This window comes from Chrysemys picta, chromosome 25 (assembly GCF_011386835.1).
Source record: "Chrysemys picta bellii isolate R12L10 chromosome 25, ASM1138683v2, whole genome shotgun sequence".
NCBI classification, from domain to species: domain Eukaryota; kingdom Metazoa; phylum Chordata; order Testudines; family Emydidae; genus Chrysemys; species Chrysemys picta.
The window spans coordinates 5,574,064-5,586,457 of NC_088815.1; positions in this window are offsets into that span (position 1 = coordinate 5,574,064).

Here is a 12,394-nt window from a genome sequence, read left to right on the forward strand (position 1 = left end):
CTCCCTCCCCTAAAGCCAGCCCTGCTTCTAATCCCATCACACCAGCCAAGCTCCTGCCCTCCACGCTTTGACATGCCTCTCCTCTCCTCTCCTCTCCTCTCCTCTGATCACCATGATGGGGAGTGTGTCCCCAGTGCTCCAGCCCTGCGGCCTCTGGACTAGGCCCACAGGGCACATTCCCTTCCTCATTCCCCAGAGCAAAGGGGCCCACAACCCCTCCCACAACTCATGTCACAAATTCACAATCCCCCAACGTTATCCAGGGTACCCTGCACGCAGGGGGAGATCCCAGCGTCCGCCCCATCAGCCCTTGGGCTAGTTAGTATGTACCAGGCCAGCTCACCAAGCACCCAGTTCAGCACCTGCTAAGGCCCTGTGTTTGCAGCACCCTCACTGGGCATGGACAGCCACAAACGGCCATAGGCCGAGTGGAGAAACAGCCCCTGGGCCCAACTCACTGTTCCTACCAAACCAGGATTGTTCTAGCGTAATAAGTCTATCCAGGAAGTGGCTCCAGAAGTAACTGAGGCCGGGCTAGAACTGGAGAGCGTAGTCATACTGTCCACAAACCTGCTCACCAACCCGCCTCCCCTCCCCCCCCCCACGGGATGCCACTAAGATCAGGTGGGGAAAACGGTAAAAAACATAGGATCATGCGTGTTCTGCTGGGATCCCAGTAAGTGACGCTCAGCTATGCTGAATCAAGGCAGGGGCATGTGCCCAGGGCCCTGCCTGCCACTCACGCAAATGGTGTCAGAATCTAGAGCCTTGTCCACACACACAACTGTTGTGGTGTAAAGCCGTATACAGTTATACTGGTACAGCCGTGCTTCTATGTATAGCTTATTCCGCTACAGGAAGGGCAATGAGCTATATATACGGTATCTTTATACCAGCATAACACACTAGGGCTTGTACCAGCATAACCTGATTGGTTCAAAAGCCCCCTCCCCTTACTGAAATAGTTCTATCACCACTCGATGAGTTTGCAGACCAGGTTTCAACAGTTACTTAAAACAAATTGTGTCTAGCCCTTGTGGCTGTAAAGACAGCCTGGTGGTGGTGGGGGAAGTGAGCCAAGTGGAACCACCGCAGTGATGCATGCCTGAGTCTGCAGACAGTTTCCGGCTGAGAGAGGGACCCCTCCTGCTGCGTGGGGAAAGGCTTGGATGCCCCTGAGCTCTTCAGGGTGTGATGCCCCTGGGGTGAGGCTCATGCCCAGTCCCACTTTGGCCTTGTGGCTCCCAGAGTCGGAGTGGGGGAAGCATGGGGGTGTCTCCTAAATGCCACCAGCTCATGGCACCAAAATGAAACCGCACTCAGGGCACATCTGTGACCCTTCTTTTCCATGTGCTTTCACCAGTGAAGCAGCTAAAAACATTGAGGTGCAAGGATTCATTACTTGGACAGCTGAGTAACAGGAATGGGGCACATCACACTTCTTAGAGGCCCTGTTTCGGGCTGGCGGGCTGCAGGCTCTCAGACCTCACTGCTCACTCACACGTTCATGCGTGTCTCTGCGACCCTTATGATTGGAGGGCTTTTCGCCCGCTAATGAAAGCTGAGATTCTAACCCTCCGACTTCTGGGCTGAAGCCAACTTCTGTCTATTGGGGGGCGGGCAGCTGGAGAAAGGCAGGATGGTCTGATGGGTCTGGCCGTGCCTCCGGAGGACAAGATGGCCGCCTCCAAAGAGGGCCACTCACCTAGCCCAATACGAGTCCTGGGTTAAGAGATCCTTCAGGGTTTGACAGGAACATTCATATGCATGGGAACAGGTCCTATCACATTCATGCTGCCTTTTTTAGCTCCCTTTAGCGACACAGGGCTTGGGGCAGTTATTAAGCCATCCTGGAGAGGGCCGTCATAACTAACAGTTAGACCTGGCCCTTTGGTGGCTGCTTGTCAGAGCCGGCGTCCCGATCCCATATCCAAAGGTGGGACCGTCCTGCGGGTGACAGTCCCAGAGACTCGTTGCTGTCTGGAGAGGGACGCTGAGCCGGAATTCCCCTGCTCTGGCCAATGGGATCCAGGCCAAGCTTGCCCCCACGGGGAGTCCCCTTTGGCACCTCATTTGGGGGCTGTGTTCAGGGACCGTGGTGTCCTGTCCCTTTCTGCTCACCTGTCCCCTTAGCAGTTAGTCAGTGTCTCCTTTACTATACACACAATGCATCAAGTTTGTGGCTCACTGGTTTCTAGGGTAGAAGAGCCAGACAGAAAAGCTAGCGATAGGCATCAGGCAGAGAACAGCTAAAGGGCAGCAGAATGCTGGCCGTGCTCTGCAGGGAGCTGTAGAATGGGGCCCCTCAATTCCTATAGGGTCAGTTGGGTGCTGCCATAATCCAAGGTTAACAAGGTCACCACCAAGCTGTTCTCCACTCATTGCACTTTAGCACCCCCTACTGGTTCATTGGCAGCAGCCCCGGGTCCTGGGACGAGAGAGCAGCGATTCCAAGACAGATTTGTAGTAAACTGCGTCAGCCAGCATGGAACGGTCTCTGCCGGGTGTCTCAGACAGCAGGGGTTTTGCTGCCAAGTGAGCTTGTCTGGCATGTGCGTATTAGACAGGGGAGGGGAATAGAACTGAGCACACAAGAACAATAGAACACAAGGCGATAAGGCACTTTCCCCTACTTCCTGTCCTGGCTGGTAGTGTTGGGGGTTGTTGAATGGCTGCAGTTAAACCCCAGAGTCAGCTGCATTCCAGAAGCAGGTGGGATCCCTACAATGTTCAAGAGGTTTGTGCAAACCATGGAGGCCTTGCAAAACTTACCGGACACTTACTGACCAGATTTGGGGATGCAAGGCTCAGGACAATGGACTTTTCAGCTCCTGTTTCTCCCTGAATATTGGAGATAGGGTTATCTAGACCTCCCCAAGTCTAGTTTTCCTGGGTCTTTCTCCACTGTGACCAGCTCAGTGCCTGCACCAGGATTATCAGCTTCATGGCGGCCCATAGGATTGGAGTCTTGTGTTTATTCCACCACTGCTGCTTGGGAAAAGCAGAAGCAGAAGAGGCGGCGCGCTGCCCGTCTGCAGACTCAGGAAGACAGTCAGCACTGCATCAGGCCAAATGGCATCTCTGCTTCAAAGGCCGTGCCTTTAACTTGGGCTCAGATGTTTAAAGTTGGTGTAAGTGAGCTTTTATACACCCTGAGATCAGACTTTTTTCCACATCTTTGTAATCAACGAAAATAGGTTTTTTTAAAAAAATCCCTGTGATGCTCTGTACCTCGGGGAACACCCAACACCCCCATGTTCATCTTTATAAAATGATTGTGTGGTATGCAAAGTTTGTCATGTTGCGTGTCTTCGGAAGGCTCCTAATGCCCTGAGCATGGTTGTTATAGTGATTGATTGTTACAGTAATGTTGCAGGAAGGTTATAGGTTATCATTTCATATATATAGTTATGAGGCTGAAAATGTATCCTCATGGTTTAAAGCAAGGCCAGGCAAAACCTCTCCAAGAGCAGAGAGGCAGTTCACGCCGCCTCGTCAGGGCATGGATGGGACAAACCCAGGCCAGCTTTACAAGGAACAATGGACACTGGCTTAGGCAGCAACAAAAGAATCGGTTAGACCAGGGGGGGCCAACCTGAGCCCGAGAAGGAGCCAGAATTTACCAATGTACATTGCCAAAGAACCATAGTAATACGTCAGCAGCCCCCCTCCATCAGCTTCCCCGCCCCCGCTCCCAGCACCTCCCACTCACTGGCAGCCCCACCGATCAGCACCTCCCCCTCCTTCCCCGCACCTCCTGATCAGCTGTTTCGTGGCATGCAGGAGGCTCTGGGAGGGAGGGGGAAGAGCGAGGGCATGGCAGGCTCAGGGGAGGGGGCAGGAAGGGATGGAGCGGGGGCAGGACCTGTGGCAGAGCCAAGAGTTGAGCAGTGAGCACCTCCCCCCCACCACCACCACATTGGAAAGTTGGCGCCTGCAGCTCCAGCCCCGGAGTCAGGGCCTAGACAAGGAGCCGCCTATTAACTCCGGAGCCACAGGTTGGCCACCCCTGTGTTAAACCTTCCAGGGAGTCACCCCCTTCCTTTAGGTAGTTTGGGACTGCGAGGAAGTAATGCTCACCTGACTCTGAAGGGGGGGGGGCAAAGCCAAGAGGAAAGAAAGGACGTGATAAAAGGGAGAGACGTTTGCCATGCGCTCTCTCTCTCGACTGAAGCGCTGATCAAAGGGGAGAGCCTGGCTGAAGGGCAACCAGCCAGCCTGTGGCGAGAAGAATCTAAGTTTGTAAGGACATTGAAAGTGTTAAGATCAACTTAGAAGGCGTTTTGCTTTTATTTCATTTGACCAAATTGGACTTGTTATGCTTTGACTTATACTCATTTAAAATCGATCTTTATAGTTAATAAATCTGTTTATTCTACCCGAAGCAGTGCGTTTGGTCTGCTGTGTGTCCGAGACTCCCTTGGGATAACAAGCCTGGTACATATCAATTTCTTTGTTAAATTGACAAACTTACATAAGCTTGCAGCGTCCAGTGGGCATAACTGGGCACTGCAAGACGGAGGTTCCTAGAGTTGTGTCTGGGACCGGAGATATTGGCTAGTATCATTCGGTTGCACAATCCAAGAAGCAGCTTCCATGCCAGAGGCTGTGCGTGACCAGCCCAGGAGTGGGGGTGCTCACAGCAGAGCAGGGTAAGCCTGGTTCCCAGAGTCGAGGATTGGAGTGACCTAGCAGATCCCCGGTCCCAATAACACCAGAGGGGAATGTCACAATCCCCCAACAGCATTTGCCGCCCAAACAAGAACCTGAAAGTGAAACAGATTTTGCCAATTCTCATTGTCCAAGGCCAGAGAAATGCAAGCGACAAATTAGTGACAAGCCGCCAGCTAAGTTGAAAGGGCCGCTGTCAATTGAAACGGCATTACAAACGCCCCCTCTCCTCAGCGCTCGAGAACAGCCGCTGTGCGCTCACGCTGGCAAGGCCTGGCTCTCCAGAATCTCCGCTTTCGCTTGAATATCGCAAGCAAGGCTGGAGCTGTCACGGTTGTGGAGAAACACTCAGCTCCCGTGGGTGAGGTGAACTGATGCAGAGATGAGGCTGCACAGAGCCTGGAACACTGGCCCTGAGAGATGTGAGCTGCCCCCTTCATCTCCCTGGGTGGCTGACTCAGATGCCCAGTGATCGTTTAAATGTCAACGCTGTTACCTGTTGGGTTTCTCATGCAAGAAAGGAGAAAGGAGTCCCGGATCTAGACAGTCTTCTGTGAGTGACGGGTGACGGCTCATTTTACATCCACCTGCTCCCTAGCACACCAGCTCACAAGCACGGCTCGCGCCATGAGAAGGATGGGCCTGAGTCGTAAAGCCTGGATCCAGAACCATCCCAGGGGGTGTTGAGATCTGGGCTTAAAGGATGAGCTGCTACGTTCCAACCGCCCCCGTCCCCCCATCTGGGTTTGGGTCTGGGGCTTTGGTCCTGCCTGTATAGTTCCCCAGTGTTTTACTTTCTGGGGGAAGGGAACCAGTGATTCAACTTGGGGGGCACAATCAGATTTCAGGGGGTCCCAACCACCCTCCCTCGGTTTATAATGAGATGGGGGGGGCTCCCAGGTCGTTTTCCTCTTGTAACAGGGTACGGAATGGCCCTGGTATGGAAAAGGTTGAAAGCCACTGACCCAGGCAGTCGTGCACCAGAAAGCCGGCCCGTTGGTTACACGCTTTGTACAAAGTGCCCTAAGCAGAGCCCGGCAGTGGTAGCCGCTGGCTACTCCTCTCCTGCGGGGCGACTAGCGCTCCCCTAGGACGAGCCAGGGCCAGAATATGAGCGAGCCAGAGCTGGTGATGGCACAGGGCATTAACAGCTGCCATGAAAACAGGTGAAGGGAATCAGGAAGTGAAAGTGACAACGTCTGTTCCCTGAGCGGAAGGGTGGGCTGCATTTTCATCTTCCTTCCCAGGGCAGCCACCCTCGGCCCCATGGCTGGACAGGGATTCTGTACAGCCCCTCAGGCAGTAACGTAGCCTCATCCAGACACTGGGAAACTCAATCTGTAGTGCAGGCCTTGGCATCACATGAGGAAACAGGGGCAATGTTCTGGGTGAACAACTGGAGTGTCGGGCTCCGGCCCCCCCCGATAACCATCTCCCCAGACTGCAGCCTCACGGCCCAGCCCCGGCTTTCCAGCACCCTAGACAGCATGGGGCAAGGTGCTGGTGCAGCTAGGAAAAGCCAGCCCCCGCCGCTAAGCCTGAGAAACGTTGAGCTGCCCAAGTTTCGTTCCAACTTAATCCATGTGTAAGGGGACAACAGCCCCCTTACTACAACTCAGGGGGGGTGTTTTGGTTGCTAGCTCCCAGCACCAAAAGAAAGGGGGAGGGTTGACGGGAAATCAGGACCCTGAGACTGACAGTCCCCAGGGGCAATGGGGAGAGGCCAATGCTCCGGACAGGGTGGGCAGGCTAATCAGACAGGAGGCCGGGGGGGGTCCCATCCGCCGGGTGAGCTGGAATTACCTGGGTCAGACAGAGTGGGGCCGAGCTAAGGAGAGACCAGGGACCCGAGCTGATCTGGGGAGCAAAGCCGGACCAGACAAGCAGCCCAAGAAGTAGGTCAGAGCTGGCTGCAGCAGCCGTGCTGAGGCCGGCTGGAGCTGGGGCTGGAGCTGGGGCTGGAGCCGTCCGGAGCCGGGTGCGGTGAGCAGCTGGGGAGAGCGAGGGGGACCCTGGGCAGTGGGCCAAGTGCAGGGAGACACCCCCAGCCAAGAGGCCCTGCAGGCCAGACTTGGAGGGGGATCATAACCCCGATGGGGCGGGAGCGATGCTGGGAAGAAGAATCCTGCCACCTGCCTGAGGGCGTGTGGCCACCGCTGGAGCCAATGTCCGACCCGCAGTGTCCCTGCAGCACGGCCAGGGCCTGGGCTGGTGCCTGGGCCATGAGGAACGGACGGTGACCTGCCCTGACATCCCAGAGACGCTGGCTGTGTTGTCCCCAGGCCACAGAGCGGGTGCCGTGTTTTCCTTATTTTTTTAATTGGTTGCTGTTTAATACATTGTATTTGCTTTGAGCTGTTGCAATGATCGGTGGGTCAGGGAAGCGTCCAGTGCAGAGAGAGCACCCCGGCGTGGGGACACCCGAGCCCCTGCCCAAAGTGACCACGACAAGGTTGGGGGGTCGAGCCCCCCTGGAATCCTGGGCCCAGCCTTGTCGGGGTTACGAGGGCTCTGCCGCGTGGGAGGGAGGAAGGGGAGCCCTCGAGGTCAGGCAGGCCTCTGGGTAAAGGGAGTGGGAGCGGGGACTCGGATCCTTTCACTAGCCAATTCCACCGAGGCATGTCTGAGCCCAGGAAAGTTCCCCCAATAGCGTGACCGTTCCCCCGCTTACACATGCACGTTCTCTGGCCATGGTCTCTGCTGGGGCAAGTACAAGTAATAATAATGCAAGATAGGGCCCAACTTAGGCTCCCCCGAAATCCACAAAACTCCCACCGAGCCCCGCAGCCACCTAAACTCCCTCTGCACTTACGCGTCTGGCGTAAAATGTTCCCGCCGTGCCTGCGTTCCTGCCCCTGGGCACGTGCGCAGCTGCCTCTCTCTAGGCACCCGGACGCCCATCTCCTGCCTGAGCCCCAGAGTGGGTCCCAAGCCAAGGGGAGATGGGTGTTCGGACCCCTACGTCACATGCAGGCCCCGCTCTGACAGGTGCACTTCGACACTGCTTCCCCAGTCGGGTCCTGTTCCAATCCTGGCCAGAGGAGGAGACCCTAGTGCCGGCCTTCTAACTGTGAGCCCAGGGGTTGGGGCATGTGTGTGACCCAGCTTCAATCCCCCCTCACCAGAGCATGCACCAACCGCTGGGTGATGGGCCACCCTCCTGGGAGGTTCCCTCAGACACTCCCGTTGAAGCTGTTCCATGGTGGGTAAGAGTGATTGGAGCAGGGGAAATGGACCTGGGGTCTCCCATTTGCCTGGTGGGTTCCGTAATCGCTGGGCTAGAGTCAGTCCCACGCTCTGGCCCGCTGTGGATAAATATTTTGGGCCGGACTCAGGGGTTGGAGCACCCTGCTGAGCCACAGCGGATCCCTGCTTGAATCTTTTCTCCCTCTCTGACAGAGGGGAGAATGGAACCGGGGTTTCCCACAGCCCAGGGGAGTGCTCTAACCGCTGGGCTAAAGGGGAGTACCACCTTCTCCAGGGCCATGCTTAGGATTTACGGGGCCCTCCGCAGTATTATTAAACGTATGCCCCTACGCTGGCGCATTCGGCTCTGTGAATACGACCCCTGCCTTCTGCCTAGTAAGGAGACTGCAGCGCATGCTGGGTGTGCAGGAGCCGACGCGCTCTTATCTGCTGTCCTGGCCATAGGCGCAGACTCTGTGGGTGGGTGCTCCGGGCCTGGAGCACCCACAGGGAAAATTTAGTGGGTGCAGAGCACCCACCGGTGCCAAGCTCCCTCCCTCTGCCCCCCTCCCCCCACGCCTCTTGCGTGCCAGCAACCCTGCACTTACCAACTCCTCCTGCTCCCTCCCAGCGCTTTCGGGGCACCGCGAACAGCTGATTTGCGGGGTTCTAGCTCCGTGAGGGAGGGGGAGGAGCGGGGACAGGGCACGCTCGGGGGAAGAAGCGGGGTGGGGGTGGAGCAGGGGAGGGAAGAGACGGGATGGGGGCTGGAGGGAAGGGGTGGAGTGGGGGCGGGGCCTGGAGCGGAGGCAGGGTCAAGCACCCCCTGGCAAGGTGAGAAGTTGGCACTTATGGTCCCGGTGGTGCCCCACATTTTCGGGTGCCCTATGCAGTCACGTATGCTGCATCTACCCAAGGACGGCCCTGGCCTTCGCCTCTGTCCATTTTGTGTGGCACGAGACAGGCACACAAGGCACCTTCGCCATTACAGCCCAGGAGAGGGGGTCCTGTTCACGGATCTAGGCACCTCCTTGGTGCTCAGACTTAGGCACCAATCTTCCAGAGAGGGGCGGGCAGGGCTTATCACACACTACTCGCTTAGGCTTCCCACCGAGCACCCTGGTTTGGTGGATTGCGTTCCTGGCCACCTGTCTCTCCCCATCCATAGGCTAGCGAGCCTCGGCGTCTAGCTCGGCTTTGCGAATCCCAGAGCGTCACTGTGGTTGTCCAGGCGCTGTGACACCCAGCGTTGCAAAGCCTAAGTCCCTTTGCGGGTCCCACCCTAACTGACTAGCCCAAGGTCACAGGGAAAGTCCGCAGCAGAGCAGGGAATTGAAGACTCCAGCCACTGGACCTTCCTTCCTCTCCTTCTGCTTGTGTCACTTCCTTAGTCCTCCAGTGCCTGCCAAAGGCCTGCCAGAGAAAGTTCAGCTGGACCTGACGCTTCAAACCCCAAATAAACTTTAGTGCGCCCCCATCCTTAAAGGAAATCAAAACAGACTTTGAAGCCATCTTTGTGGCTCCTAAAGCACCCGGGAAAGGGGACTGACAACCCAGGGGCTTGCTTTGCAACTCATCTTTATAGCCAGAATAACCGTAAGGCCTGGTTTTCAGATGCACCAAGCTACTGGTGCACAGCACCTCTCACAACCAGGCTTTGAGTGGGGTGAAAAAATCTTGTCACGCTCGGAAGTGGGGGGGAATGCTGTGAGAGTCCAGGGATGAAACAATGGGACTCTGTATGCAAGGGGCGGGAAGGCGGCTGCTAGGCAACGAGGGAGGGCGAGGCAGACGTGGGCGTGTGGCTGCCACGGGAGAGGATTGGCAGTGGTGCAAACCAGTGGCGGAGGAGGGGCCTACAAGTCAGATCCCTGGATGTGGAATTTCCTGGGGCATCAGCCTCGCTAGGCATCGTTCCTTGCCATCCTCACCCGACGGCGACCAGCTCCCAGTGCGGACGCTCTCATCCCAGAATAAGAGTTCCCTTCTCTGGTTTCGCTCAATCCACTTCCATCTATCCTGCAATAGCTCTTCTGGTCAATTGCCCCATGTTAGACAAGCCCCAGTATCACTCTACTGGTATCAACTCTAGCGTGGACACAGTTATATTGCTACAGAAGTGCCTTATACCAGGTGCCTTATTCCTCTTCCCGGAGGGGAGTGGCTATACCAGCACACCGGTATAACTGTCCACGCAAGATGGGTTGTGCTGTTTAATGCACCTGCTCTAATTAAAGTGGGACTGATTCTGTATGCGGGCAAGGCCTTAGGAGCTGATCTTGTGCCACTGACGTCAAAGGGTTCGCTTGAATGGGTGCAGGAGCCGACCCTTAGCTCCTGCCCAGCGAGCGATCCCCTCGGAGTGAGGGAGCCTCCACGCTTGTGCGGCGTTTGCACACACGTCAGTCGGAGGACTTGGCCGGACAAGGAGTCAGCGCACAGCCAGCTGGGGTGTGAGTCTCCCGCACAATGGCTTCCACGCGGACCCAGCAGCCGGTCCCTCGTGCGCTTGGACGTAGTGCGCTTTGAAACGGGAACCAATCTTCTGTCAACCCACCTGCGTCTTCACTGGGGGGTTGGCTCCGCACGGCCACAGCGCGCCGGGGTGGGGATTTTCACATCCCTGGGGACATAACTACGGCGACCCACATTTTAAGTGTTGACCAGGCCTAAGAGCATCCACACCGGGATGTAATGTGGTTTAACTAACCCGTTTTAAAAGTTAATTCGAATGGACTTGGCTGAGTGCCCCGTGTAGACAAGGCCAGGCCAGCGAGAAGGGGACAGAGAGCCTTGCTGGGGAAGCTGGTAGCAAGCTCCCCACCCCCCGGCTGGGTGACACCAGTAAAAGGTGTTGGGAGGCGGTAGCCTGATTGGGGATGGGTGTTAGCCAGACGACGTAGAGCCTGGCATAAGGATCAAGGATCGAAGGGTCCTCTCCTTTCCTGAAGCTGCTGGCTCCGACCCAGGGCAAGTTAGAGCAACCCCGAGGTTCCTCCTCACTTGTGCCCTGCCTCAGTGGGCCCGTGCAGCATGGACAAACAGCCCAAGTGTCACAGGCTGGCCATGCGTCCTCAGGCCTCCAGGACATGTTGCTCAGAGCGCTTGGACGTAGTGCGCTTTGAAACGGGAACCAATCTTCTGTCAACCCACCTGCGTCTTCACTGGGGGGTTGGCTCCGCACGGCCACAGCGCGCCGGGGTGGGGATTTTCACATCCCTGGGGACATAACTACGGCGACCCACATTTTAAGTGTTGACCAGGCCTAAGAGCATCCACACCGGGATGTAATGTGGTTTAACTAACCCGTTTTAAAAGTTAATTCGAATGGACTTGGCTGAGTGCCCCGTGTAGACAAGGCCAGGCCAGCGAGAAGGGGACAGAGAGCCTTGCTGGGGAAGCTGGTAGCAAGCTCCCCACCCCCCGGCTGGGTGACACCAGTAAAAGGTGTTGGGAGGCGGTAGCCTGATTGGGGATGGGTGTTAGCCAGACGACGTAGAGCCTGGCATAAGGATCAAGGATCGAAGGGTCCTCTCCTTTCCTGAAGCTGCTGGCTCCGACCCAGGGCAAGTTAGAGCAACCCCGAGGTTCCTCCTCACTTGTGCCCTGCCTCAGTGGGCCCGTGCAGCATGGACAAACAGCCCAAGTGTCACAGGCTGGCCATGCGTCCTCAGGCCTCCAGGACATGTTGCTCAGAGCCGCCCCAACCCCGAGGCCGTTCCCAAGGTGGGGGCTTCGAGCTGCAAAGCGACCACGGAGCATGACGAATCCCGCAAGCTGCTACAGAGGAGAACTCATTCAGTATGAGCCCTGCTGCCTCCGGCTCTGGGATCTCCCATCAAATAGCTTCCAGTCAGGCCTAGGTGCTGCCGGAGAAGGTTTGGTAGAGGCAGTATTGGAACAACGCCCCCTAGTGGACATGCAGCCAAGCAAGAGAGTCCTTTTGCTCATGTAGTTTACACCAGTGTCTCAGACAAAATAACTGGCGCTGATTGAAAAAATTTTGATGGACCATTCTGCCATCGGAAAATGGAGTTTGGTCAAAAGGACATAAAAAGGTTGTTACAAGGAGGAGGGAGAAAAATGGTTCTTCTTAACCTCTGAGGATAGGACAAGAAGCAATGGGCTTAAATTGCAGCAAGGGAGGTCTAGGTTGGACATTAGGAAAAACTTCCCAACTGTCAGGGTGGTGAAGCACTGGAATAAATTGCCTAGGGAGGTTGTGGAATCTCCATCATTGGGGATTTTTAAGACAAACACCCGTCAGGGATGGTCTACATAATACTGAGTCCTGCCTTGAGTGCAGGGGACTGGACTAGCCGACCTCTTGAGGCCCCTTCCAGTCCTACGATTCCATGAAAATCTAAACGTTTTGCGGGAATGTGTCAATTTTGAAGACATTTTCCACGTGAAAAGGACTAAACAAACCCTTTAGAGTTTCTCCTTTCGATAACGTCAAAACGTTTTGTTTCTATGCGGCAAAAAGGTTTCGTTTCAACTTTATTGTCTGGCTTCATTTTGTTTCAGTTCTGATATG